This window comes from Protopterus annectens, chromosome 1.part1, assembly GCF_019279795.1.
Source record: "Protopterus annectens isolate FY-2018-M chromosome 1.part1, PAN1.0, whole genome shotgun sequence".
In the NCBI taxonomy this organism is placed as follows: Eukaryota; Metazoa; Chordata; order Ceratodontiformes; family Protopteridae; genus Protopterus; species Protopterus annectens.
The window spans coordinates 908,991,885-909,012,102 of NC_056726.1; positions in this window are offsets into that span (position 1 = coordinate 908,991,885).

Sequence of the window (20,218 nt, forward strand, 5' to 3'; positions counted from 1 at the left end):
AAGACTAATTGCATTTACAAAGTCCAGTAGTCTCTGTGCTTGGGCACTAGTGGTGGTGCAGGTTTTTCAATCTATAGTTGGATACTTTAGATCATCTAGGAAAATTGTATTGAGTTTAATACTGAGTGATTCCATTTCCTGAAGGTAGTTTTTGTGTCTTTCTTGGGTCATACAGGATGTTCTGTAGTTAGCTAATGTATGGTACAGGACTTTTCTGAGTGTGATTTGGAATGAAAAATTTCTAGTGCATCATTCAGCTTTAGTGCCTTTATGTAAGTTGCTTCTGGATGAAGATTCAGACACCTCTACCTTCCTACTCCTGCACAGTACTTGATGTAAAGGTGTGGAAGGTGTTATAACCCTGCACAGCTTGGGGGCTCTTCACCTGTTTAAACTATATCTTAGTCATTTCATAAACATCTGCATCATCCAAGATTAGGGGGGCTTGTAGGGTGCAAAGTTTCTTGTTTAGGCTCCTAACATTGATTAGTAACACTTTTGTATGTTCCTTTGCTTATTTAATTATGTTGGTAGGTTTATCAGTTTGACATTGCTTAAAAAAGGTACTGTGGGGATGGAAATATCTTTGCCAATAATCAAAACCCTGGAGAGGCCAGATGCAGCCATCCCTGGAGAAGCAGTGTGGTGTGGTCTGTTGATTGCATCCCCCCAACCTGACACATATTGGACCTCATGCAAATGTCAATTGAAGTCAATTATTTTTTGCTCATATTGTGGCATCATTCCTGTAGAAGGTAGGATGTTGCTCAATGCTAGGCAAATACTTGCCTGGTGCACATAGCCTGAGAGCTACATCATGTCTCTTTTCATATGGTCCAGGGAGGTACATCTCAGTCATTTTTAACAACATGTACTATGGCAGGGTCATACTGGTATATATTTTTCAAGGACTTGAGTGTGTGTGTGTGTGTGTGTGTGTGTGTGTGTGTGTGTGTGTGTGTGTGTGTGTGTGTGTGTGCTTGTGTGCGTGTGTGTGCGTGTGTGTGCGTGTGTGTGTGTGTGTGTGTGTGTGTGTGTGTGTGTGTGTGTATGTGTGTGTGTGTGATCTGATGGCTCTTGGCACTAGACGAGCAACTAGCCATCACTCTTTCCTTGCTGAGCTTGGTAAGAGGTATATTTGTGTGTCTTACAAGGGAGTCTACTAAAACTAGACTATTTGGTTGGGAAGATGCTTATGTTTTGGCTCAGCATCCATGACTTTGGGACTCATTGTGCTATGTGAGATGGCAGGCTTAATGTGCTGAGTTTGCTTTGTGACTGTGTCACATTTCTGGAGGTCTTTGAGGTTCAAGCAAGTTAATCTACAGAACCTCAGCATATAATGGATTATATGTATTGTGATGGTCTTGGAGAGGTGTAGTGAGTTGTTTACTGCTGATGATTCTGGTGTCTGAGTTTACTGTGTATGAGATGTTTGCCTCCAAGGACATTATATTTGTATATCTCTCAGACACTGTGTTATGCTGTTTGAGTAATAGATGATTGTTAAATAGCATGAGACAGTTCTTACACTGTCTCAAGATACCCACCATAATCAGGCAATCAGGCCAGCTATAGAACTTGTGGGGAACCAATTGTTTCAACAGGAATGACTCACGAGGTAGGAGTGACAATAACTGCTTGGAGTTCAGTTTGTTTCTGAGACTATTTGGGAAGACTTACAACTTAAGGTGTGGGAAATGTCTAGCTATTTGGTCAGGGTGCACTGTAGCCAGGGTGACTCTATATGCACTTGGCATAGGTTATTTGAGTCTCATACCTAGATCTGGAAGGTTGCATAAATTTTGTAGATCACTTATAGGCATCCAAACAGAGAGAGATGATAAAATCAGCAAGCAAAGAAGAGTAGTATTGATGGAATTGAATTCATCCTTAAGTTTTGGTGAGTACCTTCATGAAGTGGACTCTGTTTTTACAAAATATCACTAAGAAGACACTGATATATAGACTGTATTTTATATAGCATATATCATGGGCATAATAAGGTTAAAAAATAAAAAAAACAAAACTGCTGGGTGCACAGATGCTGTAATAAAAAAATGCTCAGTCCTGGTGGGTGCACTGGTGCTAGGACTGGAAAAAGTGACAGTGTAGAATTGTCAAGACACAGAAACATTCCTACAATCCGGTTAGGCCAGGCTCAGGGGAAGGATGGTCTCCCTGTTGTACAAAGAAGTAGTAGTCCACAAAAATCACAAAAACTGATAGGCCAAAAAACAGCTATAAAGATGAGAGAGTGGACTGTTTAGGATAAGAAATAAATTATATATTGTTACTATTATGCAAGAAGCCCAGAATTTCCAGACAGAAGATATACAAAAAGATTAAGAGAGAAATTAGGGGAAAGAAAAAATACTTGCATATGAAAAAAAACTGTCAAAAGTTTCAAATGCAAATTTGTGTTCATTAATACAACATTCATAAAAAAACATTATATAGACCAAGAAACCTTGAGCTGTTTGGAAAAAGAAGCAACTGAGGGAGTGCAGATATATAAAAAACAAAATCTAGAGATTTTTGAAAGGCATACAAAAGTAATACTGATATGGGAAAGAAAGGGAGATCTGATATGGTACAATATTTATGCAAAAGGGAAAGCCAAATTAATTAGAAAAAAAAAAAACAGCTCCAAAGATATTCAAGGAGAAACATAGGCAAAGGCACCCATATATGGAAAATTTTACAATACAAAAATTAAGATCACAAAGGAGGAATGTAGAACAGACAATTAGTAAAGTAGAAGTGGAAAAAATAGAAACTAAAGTTATGGGATACCTGCAAAGTGAAAGATTTAGTGTAGAAATTCTAATACAGGTCATGTCACAGCATGATGGAACAATGAGTCCCCAAGAAGGAAAAACAGGAGGAAATTGAGACAAATGAAGAAGAAATATGGACATGGGAAAAGAAAAAGAGATTTAATATGGTAAAATATGTATGCAAAGCAGAAACTAAAGCTAATCAATACAAAAAACAGCACCAAAGAAATTTGAAAAGAAATACAGGCAAAGGCAAATTTTACAATAAAAAAATAAGATCACAAAGTGGGACAGTAGAAAAGAGGATTAGTAATGGAGAAGTTAAAGAAACAGAAACTGAAGTTATGGATTACCTGTGACATGAACAATTTCATGTACAAAATCAAACTGGTAACATCACAGCATGATAGATTAATGAATCCCCAAATTAAGGAGAAACCAGGGCAGCCTTTGAGTACAATGCCCCCTTTGGTATATATCAACCAGGCATATCCAACAATTGGAACAATCACAGAGGTTCCTCACTAAAAGAATACAGGGTAAAAATAAAATGTCCTATGCAGACTGCCTCAAGGTTCTATCCCTGTATTCTGTCTCCTACAGGCTTTTGAGGGGAGATATATGCTTGGCATACAGGGCATTGTCAGACCCCACTCTGATGACCTTCCTGCATATCCACAAAGCAAACAGCACCAGAATTACCCATTCTAAAGATTTAAAATTTGCCTGTGATACAAATAGAACCTGCTGAAGAGACAGGTATGTATCCCAGAGACTACCCTGTCTATAGAACAGGCTCCCCAGCTATGTGAAGCAGAGTTCCTCCCTAACCCAGTTCAAGTGCAACTTGAGCAATTGGATGGGAAACAGGAAATTCATCCCTGGTTTGGCACCTATGTCTCTAATGGACAAAGGCAACCTGTAAATGGTTCATTTCCCAGAGCCTTGCTTATAAATGTTTCATCTCCCAAACCTCTGCTTATACTTATCAAGGGTATCAGAACTTGTCAGAGATTTGGGATTCACAGCTAGGCTTAAAAAGGCCTTTGTGGTCATTAGCCTAGTAAACACCTATGAACCTATGAAGCAGAAAGCATCTGATCAGTTACCTTATGAAGATACTTTGGAGCCTTCAGTAGGAAAGTTCAGTTGGAGTTGCACAGCAAGGAAAGGAACAGGAAACTGTGGAAACTCTGATGCAGTCAATGTTGTGGAGTGATAGGTCAGTGAGTTCCCATATGGAAAAACCATGGATGACACAGGGCGAACCTGAAGAGAATATGGCAATGGAAAATTTTCTGGAATTTTCTGTAGAATGCCTGCAGGAAATGGAGAACAAAGAATGTGCCCTTAGTTTAGAAAAAAATGATCTAAGAGAGGAATTGCTTGATTTAATAGAGATGGATAGACATATTAAGATCAATGAAAAAAAGTAGACAATAGAAAGTCAATAAGACCCAGAATGTTAGAAGTCTGATAAAACAAATGAAAACAGCAAGCAATACTGTTCATAGAAATTCATGCAATATAACAGAAGTAAACAAGATATAGTCTGTTTGGAGGGTACAGTTAAATAACAATTCCAGAGGGCCAAATAGGTCATGTTTCATGCTATTTAGAAGTTATCCTGAGATACTGTAAGGGCCTGCTGATGCAGTGTTCTTTGCCTTAGAGGGAACATTCAGGAGCTGTTCCCTAGGGATAGCAGGGGAAGTTCTTTTGATAGTATTTCCTTTGAGAAGGTTGAGGGGAAGAGAGCGGGTAAAGTCTGAGCTGAATTTGTCAGCCAGTAGGTTTGCTATATCTTCTGGCTCAGTATTGGTGGCTCCATCTACAGTGAGCTCTGTAGACAATTCTGTATTGCCTTTGAGGTTGTGGACATAGCTAAAGAATGCCTTGTGATTGTCATTGGCCTGTTAGGAAAAATGTACCTCTGATTTGGCTTTGGTAGACTTTATTTATTTATTTATATCACATGAGATCACCCATTACCAGCAGTTCAAAAAATAGATGCGAGTTAACAAGATATAATAGTCCAGGAAAAGAAGACAAAACTAGCATTGATCATTGAAATTGCTGCACCTAGTGTTTTGTTAAGTACAGAGAGTCACAAATTCATAAAATGCTAGGATTTGCAGGCAGAAATGTGGACAATGTGGAAGAAAGATAACCAGACAATTCCAACAGTAGTATGAGCAATGGGTTTCAGAAAAAAAAAAATGGTAATTTTATTTAGATATGGTACTGATACATGTAACTCAATATGCATTGTGGAAGGAGTCAATTGAAACAATACTAATTTCCTGAACTTTAATCATACTTTGACTTAGGAATGTGGTTCATTCCCATCATGGTATTAGAAACCCAAAAGTCTTGGGGAAATTAAAAAAGGGAAAAAGCTCTTATGTTGTCAACACACCAGACAGGGAGTCCAATGGCAGTGCTGCACTGAGTCCAGTTCAGCACAGCTTCTTTTCCTTCCCCTTCTTGATGAAAAACTCACTTTCCACAGGTCGGGGCTTGTTGTGCTTCTCAGAGTCCTGAATAAAAGACTGTGTGGATGGGTGCGGCTCTTTGCAAGTTATAGCAGATGACTGTCTATTTGTTTTGCAGATGTGCAACAAATTCATCAGTGTCGGATTAGAGGATGTCTTATTGGCAAGGCATAAATCACCATGCAGCAGTCTTAAAAGATGTTTTTCCTCAGAGCAGGCCACCATATGGTGGAATTTTTGTCATCACTAAGACTGCCTGATGGTCACTGCTTTACTTCTTGTGGTATCCATATCGTTTTCTTGAAGATCATCTTTAATGCAATTTTTGTAACATTTCACTTCACTACCACCAGATCTCTTCTCATGCTTGAGCTGTAACTACAGAATGAAGGTGAGAGAAAGGTAAACTTAGTAAAATAAATATTGTAAGTAGCGTGTACTTAGAAAGTAGAAGACATAAGAGTGATGTGGAATTATGTCTTATTAATGCTATTCATTAAGACAAATTAGTTCAGCTGACTGGCAATGAAGTTGAATACTTTCCCTGCTTTGGGATGTCTTTAATAATGCCTTGAAAGTCAGGCTTATAACAGAGTAATGCTTTTGAGCAGCCATTACAGGGAAACACTCATGCATTTGGTAAACAGATGAGTACTTAATAATTTAAAACCAGCACTGCAGAGTAAATATCCTCATACAAAACCAAAATTACCAGTTTACCATTATAGCATATGGCTTTCAGTAATAGTAGATCACATGCAAATTATATGGTTATAGTAATAGCATAAATACTAGTAAGTTATTGTAAAAGAATCTTCAAAGTTTGAGGTTGCAATAATTATGCAAAATGCAGTAAGTACTGCTTTTTCACTGCATTTAAATATGGGGGGGTTTAAAAATTATCACTGTGTTTACTGTGCTACATGTATTAGAAACCTTAATTTAATAAAATCTTATATAAAAAATAGATAAGAGCATCTTAAAAGAAAGTACAGTTTTGCTCTGGAAAAGGTCAGTAACTTAAAAGGGTTAGAGACAGTGTACTGCATTTATCATGGATGGATTATTCTGTTGAACACTATTTTACTTTCCTACAGCCACTGGAGATTTCTGTATTGGACGTATGTTCTCTAGCAACAAAAAAAAAAATTTTGACTGATGTGCACACAAAACCCAAAGGAAAGAAATGCAGAGAGAGTGAACTCATAAAAAAAGTTACTGGATACTTTGGTGTCTGATATTTATTTCTAATAGTTAGATAAAACAGCTGTAGGCTTGAGTAAATTCAGTTCTTTGTTTTCTAAGCTCATTGTATTCATATTTTGACATTGGTGTATTTAAAACAAGTGGATAAATATATATTGTTTGAATTCTTCTCAAATAGATAATATTTATGTGCTAATACTGCTTAATTTTGGAATCACCACTCAGCACCACTCAGCAGGCTGAAGGTCTTGTTACATTGTCATTAGGAGTGCTTTTACATGGTAGCCATACAACTGCTTCTCAATGCTGTCAGATTAACTCATCAGCAGCTGAAACATTTACATGTTTTTGCCAGTCCTGCACTTGCTATTATTCTGTAAGACATTACGTTTCCATGGTAGCCAGAGGAATAGTTGTGAGTTAGTCATAGTTTAATGATGCTTTCTGGACTAAAGACCAAGACATATTTTTTAACAGATGAATTTTAATACAGCTCCTGCATATATGCCGACTATACATTTACCATTACTATTTCCTTAAAAAATATTACTGTATTCTGATATAGATGCGCCAAGTCTACAAATATATTGTTTTTTGTATTAAGCTTTTGCTAAAGATTGTGCTCATAGGAATGATTAAAATATTGTATGGTACTACCTACTTCCAGTTCTGAGAAGCCAAAGCCAGTAATCAGCTGGAAATATTTCTAGGGAGACTGTAGAGGGTGTTTCATTTCCTATGGGCACTCACAACTACAAGAAGGGATGACAGTTTTAAAATTCATCAATATGTGGGTACTTCAGTATGGAGAAGACATGCCAGAATAAGCTCCCCAATGAGCAGAACACTGATGGTATGAAAATAAGAACTCGAGAAGTATTTCAAATAATTTGGCTGTAGTACAGGTGCAGACGTCAAAGGTGGACAGTGGACTAAGTGTTAACATAGAAAAGATACTAATCAATAAATGATGTACAAAAGACCAAGTCATGTCAAGAGTGTGCTAGAAAGGCCAAGGGTGCAGCTTAGGAATTCCAACAAAATGGGGGGGGGGGCATATTCATGTTTTGTCATCAAACAATATAAATACATGGTCAGATGTCATCGTGCCATTAATTATTTCTCAGATTTCTCAGTAGGTTGCTTATATAGATATACCCATGGAACTGCTAAGCTAGTCTATCATGCCAGTGTACTACCTTTGAAAGTTTTTTACACAGGTAAAATTATGAGGAAATTAAAAGGGTAGCTCACGATAACAGAGACATTAAAATAAGGATTGTAAGAATGCATTGTATAAACATAGCATATAATGTAGTAACTTTAAAAGATTAGTTTGTTTTTGTGATAGAAAAGGTGGGGATGAACAAAAGTGGGTGTGTGCAAACAATATTTTTGAGAGAAAGGAACTTATCTGGCCATTTAAATTTGATGCTTTTCATGAATCATACTTAAATGCAAGTGTAAAGTGGTTAAAACTAAAATCTTTCTAATACTGAAAACTAGTGAGTGTGCAATTAATTATTCCCAAAAAGCCTTGACTGGTTGATGAGAACTGCTCTAATAAGATTGGTTAGTATTTGACGGTTTATGTTTTATTAAATGGCAGTCTGAAGAAGCTCATATATCTGAAGGTAAATTAAAGCATTTAAATTATTTATCTATATATTGACTTAGTTAATACATTTTATTCTTGGTGAATGTTCTAACATGTGGATTATTTTCAATATTAAATCTGTGATTTCTGCACACTTAAATATTTTGTGTAACAGAGTGTAAGGGAATGTTTGATTTCCCATGGACACTCAGAATTTCTTGAAGGAATATTCTGAAATTCATCAATATCTGGGTACTTCCATACAGAGAAGACAAAGCCATAACAAACTACCCAGCTAGCATAATACTGCTGGTATAAAAAGAAGAACATGGAAAGTATTCAAAATGATTTGGTTGTAGTATATGTACAAATGTTGGATTTGGAGTAGGAGTTACCATGCAAAAAAGTACTTAGCAATAAAGGATGATCTGTGCTGTATACTTTAGGCTGTTTATCACTGATAAAGTTTTAATTTCAATAATCATCAGTGCAAACATGAATTAAGGGAATAACTTCTTTCTCTAGCAGGCCTTATTATGGATTACTGATCCAACAGGCTTTTCTGTACTCAAAAGAACTGAAATTAATACAATTTGCTAACTTCTTCCTTTATTTCCTTTGCATTAGAATTATATTTGTACAGAGCATGCCTAGCTGGCATTATATATCTCTGTGTGGATTTTAAGTGGCTTAACATATATTTCAATTGGCTGAAAAGCAGTTTGCCTGAATGATATACTTCAAAGTGAGATTTGAATGCATTCCGGAAGTGCATTCTATAAAAAACTTACTAAAAAATAACGGAAAAAGCATAAAAATTCATATTAATAAATTCAAAAAAACATGCTAAGAGGATACTCTAATAAATGTTTTCTAAAATATTTTCTAAAATTAGTTATTATTTATTTTTTAGTAAGTTTTTTATAGAATGCACTTCCGGAATGCATTCACCCGCATATAGTTTATGACTGTATTTTTAGTTATTATTTTTTAGACAGTTCATGTTTAGAATGTATTTATTGGTATTTTATTAATAGAAGTATAATTTTGTCATATATGAACTATTTGTTGAACGATGATCATGCATATTGCATGTAATTTCAGCAAATGCACTCTTGAAGCTCATATTTATTTTTAGTTAATGTCATTTTAAACTTTGAATGTGTTTTTGGCACCAAAATGTTTTTAAATATCAGGCAGTTGTTCATTATAGTGTTCTGATGAAGTCCACCATTGTGTGGATGAAATCGCTTAACTAGGATATGTTGTAATTTTTCTTCAATAAATTCAGTATTAATTGTATCTTGGTCCGAGCTTTGGTTTTACCATAGGAACGAGTACATCACACATCCTGTATCAGAACTTTGCTAGTTATTTACATTGTTGTTGGCTGCTGCCGGTTTTGTATCTAATACTGAAAACTAGTGAGTGTGCAATTAATTATTCCCAAAAAATTGTAACTGGTTGATGACACTTGATAATTATTTTGAGGTCTGGAAGCCCAGCCATAATGTATGTGACTGAAAGTCTCAATACTGATATAAACACACATGTGGATAAAGATAATCCTTAGAAAAATCAAATATCAAAAGCAGAAAAAGAAATGGACTAAACAGCATGGCTAAAACTGACAAAAATTTAATTTGTAAGTGCTTTCATGCCTTAAGCCGTTTCACCAGACCACATACTCACAGATACATTTCAGTCCTTTATATACAAAAGTAAAAATTGAGTAAACATCAATTATGAAGCGCACGTGACTTCAATACTGGTTTTAAAGGTATAGTCTCATTCAGACCGTACCCTTTGTCAGCTTGCAGCAAAATTATCCATCTTATTTCACAGTTTTCAGTACTTCTATGTGGGGAAAACTAACTACTCATTAAGGGAGCAGATCCATGAGCATTTGTGTGATATATGGAAAGTTAAGAATACAAGTGCACTGGCAAAGCATGCTAGTCTTTTTGGTACTTCACTTTCCTTTAGATTTAACTTGTATTGAAGTCCCGTACTGTTCATAACTGATGTTAAATTGATTTTTAATTTTGTATATAAAGGATTGAATTTTGTCTGTGAGTATGTGATCTGATGAAGTGCCTTAAGGGTGTGACGTGCTTACCAATTAAAACGTTTTTGGTGGTTTTAGCCGTGCTGTTTAGTCCTTTTCTTTTTCTGCCTTTGAAATTCTCAATACACCAAAAACATCAAAAGTAGTGATGATTCTCAGCTATTTGTGGAGAAGCAAAAGTCTGTAAGATAGAAGCAGTCACATCCTTCAACTCAATGGCACCAGTCTGAATGCAGAATAGAGGGAAGAATATATTCTTCACTGCAATGGTAGACCAAAAAAGTTCACTCACTGAAAGAAATCCCTAGACAAATGAAATGGAGACCCTGAAATGAGGTTTGGATTGTACTGGTGACATCAAAGGATACTAGTGTCAGGGCTATCCATGTAAAGGTTTTGTGACTTGGGAAGAAGTTGTTTCTGCTTCCCATTCTACAGGAAAGCTATTAGGGAAGGCAGGAAGATGAAATCAGAATTCAGCCAGACCTCATAATGACAAAGTATTAAGCATGGTAAACATGTGGTTTAATCATCTTTACTGTCGTCCTCCATCTGTTACCTTTAAGATGACATACTTTTCTGAAGCATTTTCCTTTTCCTTTTTTATGTTTTTTTCAATATCAGATAAAATATAAGGAATGTATACATAGAGCCTACATTCCAAAGTTGCATAATTAACCTAACTACTTACTACTGCTTGCAACACATGCTGTAATTGTTATTAACTTGGCTCCCTTCTTCTGTCAAACTAACTTTTCTGAGAAAAAAAAAATCTGCTTGAGTGCCACCTAACTGATGGAGAACAAGTCAGTGATGTTGTATTTCTGTTGAATAAACAAGCATACCTAAATGTTTACATATGAACATTATTAAATGATGTAATTTATATGACTCTGAATATAGGCACACATAAAGAGCCAAATCCTTGTTGCGTTGTTTAGAGTGTTGCAGATAAACCAGCTCTGTGTTGCTTTCCAGTTACATAACACATCTTTTATCAACAGTTGATTTGTTATGACAGATGTCTTTTTGTATAATCTTGGATAGCCAAAGGAAAAACAGAAATCCATGCCATGCATCTGGCATGTTGCTTTGGAGTTTCTTTTGGAGCCATGCCAACTATACAACTTTCCAAGAGCAAATCATCCATACAGACAAAGAAAGCATCAGCCCTGAATTTCACTTCATGCTAACAAACTTATTTGATTACAGATCTGCACTTTTTCTCAGAAATGATTGAGCAGAATATGAGACAGACTGGGAATTTCTTCAGATAACCACTAGAGTGCACAGCTTACATGATGTCATACTTTCAGTTTAATAATGTTTTGCTTTGGAGCAAGGATAAATTTGTATAAAAAAATGAAAAATAAATTAGTTCATAGTAACAATTTTACATAAACACTCAAAAGCAAAATGTGGTTGCTTTACCTAATTAAAATGTGAATTTAATGGACATGAAATGTAATAGACATGCAACTCTAATGTAACAGCGTTCCATCATGATGAAACCTAAAAATATACACACACACAACAAAATAACAATCAGTTAAAATTTGTCTGTGATCTCAGTCTGTGTCAAGGCACCATTACATTATGGTTATGTATCATTAAATCCATGTAACTGTACCAAAATAATATTTGCTAATAATATTGTATGCATTGCACTATGTTAGCCAAATCCCTTCCATTGATGGAAGCAGTCATTACCATACATACCTAAAATAACAATTATAAGCACTACTTCCATATATTATATGCTCTATGCTTTTGATTTTACTTTTGTCAGAATGTCTCGGCATGTCCTAATGCTCATGACTTAATCTTTATAATTTTTTTTTTTTTTGCAGAAAATACAAAACATGAAACTCAAGTAGTGATGAAAGTAATCTAATGACAATTGCAGTCTTTATATAAATGGCATCTGCAATTATTTAAAGGATGACTAACGTTTTCACCTTGTAAACCTACAGACAGGATTACCACAGGTATACCATTTTTCTTGACATTACTCAGACAGCATACATTCCTCATGATGTATGCTTAACACAGCAACTCTTTAATTTTTCCTGTATTTTAGATGAAATGTGGCACATCTCTCTTGACTTTAGCCACCTCAGAAACTACACATAGAAATTGTTCACTTGTCGAACATAACATTTCACTTCCCTAACATCAAATGTTTATTTCAGGATACAAAATTGTTGATTTCAGCTAGTATTGTTAACATCAACAAATTCAGCTTTTTACGGAAAAAAAATGAAGTCTGGTTTTATAATCTCAAGCAATCACTAATTGGAACTTCATTTGTTGCAATATATTGTGGCTATAGTCCCCTGAAAAAATCTGTAACTTATATACTACATTTCAGTAACATAATATCAGTTGTATTTAGTATTTTATTTATTTTATTGACATTTGTTTACTTGGAAAGCCCAATACCTATTTTCCGCAGAGGCCTGGTAAGAAAAGCTCCAGAGAGATTGATAACATCAAATAAAACTATATTATACATATAAAACAGAACTGGAAGCGATAAGAATGGACCCAAAATAGTAATCACCGTTTATTGTAAGCGCTTTCGGCTTAGTCCTTACTAAGCCTTCTTCAGAAAACAGTGGATACAGCAGTATTAGCACCTTAAATATATTCATTAATTAATTGATAAACCCTAATTAAAAGGGAAATGCTCACTAGCTAAAAAATTTTTTTCTTTAAAGTACAATCAAAATATAATCTTTAAAACAAATCTAGAAACCTCACTACTCTAACAAAATTTAAGTGCATAAGTTTATATGGATTTGTATGTTAATTCCATAGATTTACATATTTAAAGTCATGAATACATTGAATTATACATCCTTATAAAATAGGGACAGATGTCCATAAAATGCATAAATACCTATGCCATATGAACACTAAACTTAATGCATTAAAATCAACATATAAGTCCATAGATACACCATTAACCAGACCAAAACATATAAAATATTTAGATGTTCTTCAATAGATAGATATTCATACCTATGTAAAATATATGAACATTATAATGTATATATTTATATATAAACATAAATATATGAAATTATATAAATACACATACATGTTTATATATGTTCCCATATTATTGCAAATATATATACATGTGAAACAGTCTTAAAAAAGCTTGTAGGACAAAAATAAACTCATCTACCTATTCAATGACAATAATTTCAATATACATTTGATTGACAGAGTTTCATTTAAGCCAGGATATGACTGTGCATTTGTTGAAATTTGCCATTTTAGTTCATCTAATTCTAAATTTAGCTGCCAAGGACCCCCTCTAATGTTCAAAATTCTTTGTTGAAGAATAATGAATTTAAATGAGTGAGCTGGATGCTGAGAAACATGCTTACATATTTCTACATATTCGAACAGTTTCTTGAACTTCTCTAGTTGCCATCCAATTCATCAGAAACGTGCAGTCATTAAAGGACAAATGGTTAGGGCAGCTCGCATGACCTCAGATAATTTAGATTTTGAATGTGAATGTGACTTGTTGCAGAGCGTGTTCATTAATAGGGGTTATCCTGAATATCTTATCAGAGCTATTAGATCTGAAGTTGAACAGAAACGACTTTTAGGACATTTTTTACCATTGTTGAAAGTAAGCCTAGGACCCCGTTTGAATTTTTCAGCGCCTCAGATCAACATGATCAATGATAGTGAAAATGACGTTATTACCAACAACGCATCATACCATGTTAGTCTTTTGCTCACTTACTCATTGGATCATAAATATTTAAAAGACATATTGTATAAAAATTGGTCGATCATTAGAAATAATGAACATTTATTGGATGCCTTAGGACATAAACCAAGGATTACATACAAGAGGGGCCCAAATTTGAAAAACATTCTTGAGAAAAAACATAACATCTGTATTTCACATTCAAACATAAGAGGAATGTTCAAATGTGGTTGTTGCCAACAATGTAAATTTATACTTGCTGGTCAGACTTGTTCCATTAATGGAAATAAATATTTCCTTAATGCTAAATATAATTGTGATAGTAAGATGGTAGTTTATGCAGCTTTATGTCAACAATGTAATGGATTTTATATAGGAAAAACAGAGAGAAAATTTAAGCAGAGAGTGTATGAACACATATATGCCATCAACAAAGGTGATCTCAACAACGCTCTAGCTAAGCATGTTTCTCAGCATCCAGCTCACTCATTTAAATTCATTATTCTTCAACAAAGAATTTTGAACATTAGAGGGGGTCCTTGGCAGCTAAATTTAGAATTAGATGAACTAAAATGGCAAATTTCAACAAATGCACAGTCATATCCTGGCTTAAATGAAACTCTGTCAATCAAATGTATATTGAAATTATTGTCATTGAATAGGTAGATGAGTTTATTTTTGTCCTACAAGCTTTTTTAAGACTGTTTCACATGTATATATATTTGCAATAATATGGGAACATATATAAACATGTATGCGTATTTATATAATTTCATATATTTATGTTTATATATAAATATATACATTATAATGTTCATATATTTTACATAGGTATGAATATCTATCTATTGAAGAACATCTAAATATTTTATATGTTTTGGTCTGGTTAGTGGTGTATCTATGGACTTATAGGTTGATTTTAATGCATTAAGTTTAGTGGTTATATATAGCATAGGTATTTATGCATTTTATGGACATCTGTCCCTATTTTATAAGGATGTATAATTCAATGTATTCATGACTTTAAATATGTAAATCTATGGAATTAACATACAAATCCATATAAACTTATGCACTTAAATTTTGTTAGAGTAGTGAGGTTTCTAGATTTGTTTTAAAGATTATATTTTGATTGTACTTTAAAGAAAAACATTTTTTAGCTAGTGAGCATTTCCCTTTTAATTAGGGTTTATCAATTAATTAATGAATATATTTAAGGTGCTAATACTGCTGTATCCACTGTTTGTCTGAAGAAGGCTCAGTAAGGACTAAGCCGAAAGCGCTTACAATAAACGGTGATTACTATTTTGGGTCCATTCCTATCACTTCCAGTTCCGTTTTGTTTGTTTTTTCACTAGTCTTTCTTTTTTGCAATTCGTTTAAGTTTTTGTAAAATGGAATCTGGGAACGGAATCGACTCACAAGTACTATTCAATGACACTGATGTTACGAACACTGCTTTGGAACCTACTAACGGTTCCCAGCAAGCTCATGCTATCGGGAACCTCACTGCTTTGGTAAATGTGCTTCTTGGTCGAGTAGAAGCACTTACACAGAAAGTGGAAGCTTCGTGTAATGTTGGCAGTTTAAATCGAGCTGTTCAGCCTAACAGATCACAGACTACGGAAGTTCGTCATTACCCACAAGGTACGGTTGATACGCACATTCCAGCATGTTTGGTGGATAGCGAAGAAGCATTTCCACCGCTTGTTCAACGCAATAGTGTTTCTGGTGTTCTGGTTCAATCGGAGCGTATACAAACAGATATTTTGCAGTCTGGTCGGCAAACACAGCATGCCGGCAGTTTGGGAAGCCCGATTCAACCGGGACAAAGACAGTTTGCAGGCTCGAATTTATCGAGTGGTGCTGCAACAACCAACACCGGATTACCTGTTGCAAATGGGCGTTCCACTTATGCTAACAGACTTGTCTGTAACAACGGGACTTCTGAATTAAATCATCTAGGACAAGGTAATTCCAATGACTTTGTTACCGATAACAGACAGAATAATCGGAATAATATTGAAGGAAGTAATTCTAGTGCACAGGACATTCCTTCTATGGCATCATTTTTTAGTAATGGTGACTTTTTTACAGACTCATATGTCAATAATGCAGGCCAGCAAGTAACCAATTCACAAAATAATAATACTTTAATGAATGTTATTGATGAATTTGATATCAAAATGTTTAAATGCAGGAAGCTTCAATTGGAAGTTTCATATCTCAACGAATGTATAAATAAAAAAGTGGTACCTAAGGGTCTCCGTCAGTGGAGATTTCCAGCAGGTCTTGTAGCTGGTTCAACATTTCATGCTGAATTGTTAGAATTGTTTGATAGGCAGGCAGTTGAATTTTTAAAGGCACTCATTAATTTTTATGATTTGGAGATTATTAGATTTAAGGGTGAGCTTGAGTCCTTAGATCAAATCATAAAAGGACATATAGATTTTTCAAGATATAAATTTGAGTATTGTCGAGTTTATACTAGTATTGACACAGCAATGGATAAATTTTTGAGTACTAAGAAACGCAAGCTCCAGAGGGATATTTCGGCGTACGCTAATAATGAAGCGTACCCTGATCCCCCTCCACTTAAAGCTGAGAATGTAAATAATCAGGGCATTTTGGTTGAACCCAATGACCATCTAGTACAAAATGATGATGTCAATTATGCCTCGCCTGCATCGGCTAATGAGCCAATTCAAAATGTACAGCTCCGACGGAGTGAAAGGCTCATTAACCAGAAAAATAATAATAATAGAAATAACAACAACAATAGCTACACTGTAGGTGATAACAACCAATCTAATCAGGGTTTTCACCCCAGGAACAACAAACGTTCGAACAACAACAGGAATATGAATACCAATTCCTCATTAACGAGGAACACCAGGAGACAACCCAAGAGATAGAGTATATGACTATTAATAATACACCTCCCTTAAAAATGTTGGTTTCGTCGGAAGGGGATTTTAAGGTGTTTAATTATTCTTCATTGACCATTAATGAACAGATGGTAAACTTTTTATCCAAAGGTTTGTCTTTTGTGCCAGATAAAACTATAGATGTGGCAGAGACTATCATTGACCTAAAGTTATTCACACGTAAGCTTAATTTAAATATGCTTATGGGTAACAATTCTTCTATCACTAACATCTTAAGGGTCTCTAGTCAATATAATCCACCATTACATCCTGATTTATATATTTTTGATAAAATGTGTGAATTAGATATAAGAAATGTTTCTAGTTTACACAAGAATAGGCACAGTATGAATCTTACTGAGGAGGAGTTAAACCTTATTACTTTAATTAAGAGCACTGACATTAGAGTAATGAAACCCGATAAGGGAGGTGGGCTTGTCTTTATGGACCAACAAATATATAATGAAAATATTGAAAAACATCTTAATACTGAATCTTATAGCCAAATATCTAGAAATGAAGTAAATGGGGCGTATAGAAAAATCAAACAATGTATAGATGATTTGTTTATCGAATCTTCTGTTGACATAAATCAGTATGAATATATATCCATGGCAGCACCAATTATTCCGGCAATATTTGGAGCCCCAAAAATTCATAAATCATTAGTTGAACCACCATTTAGAATAATTGTGGATGGTTGTGGCTCAATCACTTATGGATGTGCAAAATTTATAGATAATCTACTGAAGCCAATTTTATCTGAACAGCCTCAGATTTGTAAAGATTCGTGGTCATTTTTGGAAGGGATTAATAAACTAACATACCACGAAAATAGCACATTCATAACTATAGATGTCAAAGATCTATACACGGTCATCCCCCACGATTTGGGGATAGAATGGGTCTCCGAATTTCTAGTAAATAATAAAGTTGATAGCAATGATATTTATTTGATAACGTCCTTATTGGATCTTATATTAACTAACAACTTTATGACATTTAATAATAAATTCTTTTTACAAAAAACTGGAGTTGCCATGGGTTCCCCATGTGGAGGCGCATTCGCTAATGTGGTAATGGCCCATTGGGAGCATACTCATTTATTCACAAATCCATTGTTTTCGAACAATGTCTCCTGGTACACTAGGTACCAGGATGATATGTTCTGTTTATGGAAAGGAGACCCCAAAGACATCCCTGGTTTCATAGAATCAATTTCAAATTCTACTTCTTTCTTAGAATTTACTTATGAGACAGGATTTGATTTCATCAACTTTTTGGATGTCTCACTGTTTAAAGATAAATTAGAACATTGCTACAAGAGTAAAATATTCAGGAAACCTACATATTCGAACAGTTTCTTGCACTTCTCTAGTTGCCATCCAATTCATCAGAAACGTGCAGTCATTAAAGGACAAATGGTTAGGGCAGCTCGCATGACCTCAGATAATTTAGATTTTGAATGTGAATATGACTTGTTGCAGAGCATGTTCATTAATAGGGGTTATCCTGAATATCTTATCAGAGCTATTTGATCTGAAGTCGAACAGAAACGACTTTTAGGACATTTTTTACCATTGTTGAAAGTAAGCCTAGGACCCCGTTTGAATTTTGCAGCGCCTCAGATCAACATAGTCAATGATAGTGAAAATGACGTTATTACCAACAACGCATCATACCATGTTAGTCTTTTGCTCACTTACTCATTTGATCATAAATATTTAAAAGACATATTGTATAAAAATTGGTCGATCATTAGAAATAATGAACATTTATTGGATGCCTTAGGACATAAACCAAGGATTACATACAAGAGGGGCCCAAATTTGAAAAACATTCTTGAGAAAAAACATAACATCTGTATTTCACATTCAAACATAAGAGGAATGTTCAAATGTGGTTGTTGCCAACAATGTAAATTTATACTTACTGGTCAGACTTGTTCCATTAATGGAAATAAATATTTCCTTAATGCTAAATATAATTGTGATAGTAAGATGGTAGTTTATGCAGCTTTATGTCAACAATGTAATGGATTTTATATAGGAAAAACAGAGAGAAAATTTAAGCAGAGAGTGTATGAACACATATATGCCATCAACAAAGGTGATCTCAACAACGCTCTAGCTAAGCATGTTTCTCAGCATCCAGCTCACTCATTTAAATTCATTATTCTTCAACAAAGAATTTTGAACATTAGAGGGGGTCCTTGGCAGCTAAATTTAGAATTAGATGAACTAAAATGGCAAATTTCAACAAATGCACAGTCATATCCTGGCTTAAATGAAACTCTGTCAATCAAATGTATATTGAAATTATTGTCATTGAATAGGTAGATGAGTTTATTTTTGTCCTACAAGCTTTTTTAAGACTGTTTCACATGTATATATATTTGCAATAATATGGGAACATATATAAACATGTATGCGTATTTATATAATTTCATATATTTATGTTTATATATAAATATATACATTATAATGTTCATATATTTTACATAGGTATGAATATCTATCTATTGAAGAACATCTAAATATTTTATATGTTTTGGTCTGGTTAGTGGTGTATCTATGGACTTATATGCTGATTTTAATGCATTAAGTTTAGTGTTTATATGGCATAGGTATTTATGCATTTTATGGACATCTGTCCCTATTTTATAAGGATGTATAATTCAATGTATTCATGACTTTAAATATGTAAATCTATGGAATTAACATACAAATCCATATAAACTTATGCACTTAAATTTTGTTAGAGTAGTGAGGTTTCTAGATTTGTTTTAAAGATTATATTTTGATTGTACTTTAAAGAAAAAAAATTTTTAGCTAGTGAGCATTTCCCTTTTAATTAGGGTTTATCAATTAATTAATGAATATATTTAAGGTGCTAATACTGCTGTATCCACTGTTTGTCTGAAGAAGGCTTAGTAAGGACTAAGCCGAAAGCGCTTACAATAAACGGTGATTACTATTTTGGGTCCATTCTTATCGCTTCCAGTTCCGTTTTGTTTGTTTTTTCACTAGTCTTTCTTTTTTGCAATTCGTTTATATTATACATATCTAAATATTTAAAAAAACATCAATCTGTAGAGATATACATACATATAATTTGACAGTGGAATACCTTATGTTACATTAAAGCATAAGGAGACACTGTGATGTAATAATAATAAAAAAATATATCTTAGAAATGCAACACATAATGATTTCACTACAGACTGGTTTAACTTTAAACACATTTATGGATGGCTCTAGACTTTTGTAGTGTAAATATGAATTAATTTGCTTAAGGTATAATTATATTCTAATTTCAAGTACAGCAAAATTGATAGTGTTCAAATTCAATAGTTTTCATAGTACTACTCCTATTTATATTATACTTGTAAGTGTAAAATACTCAGCACTTG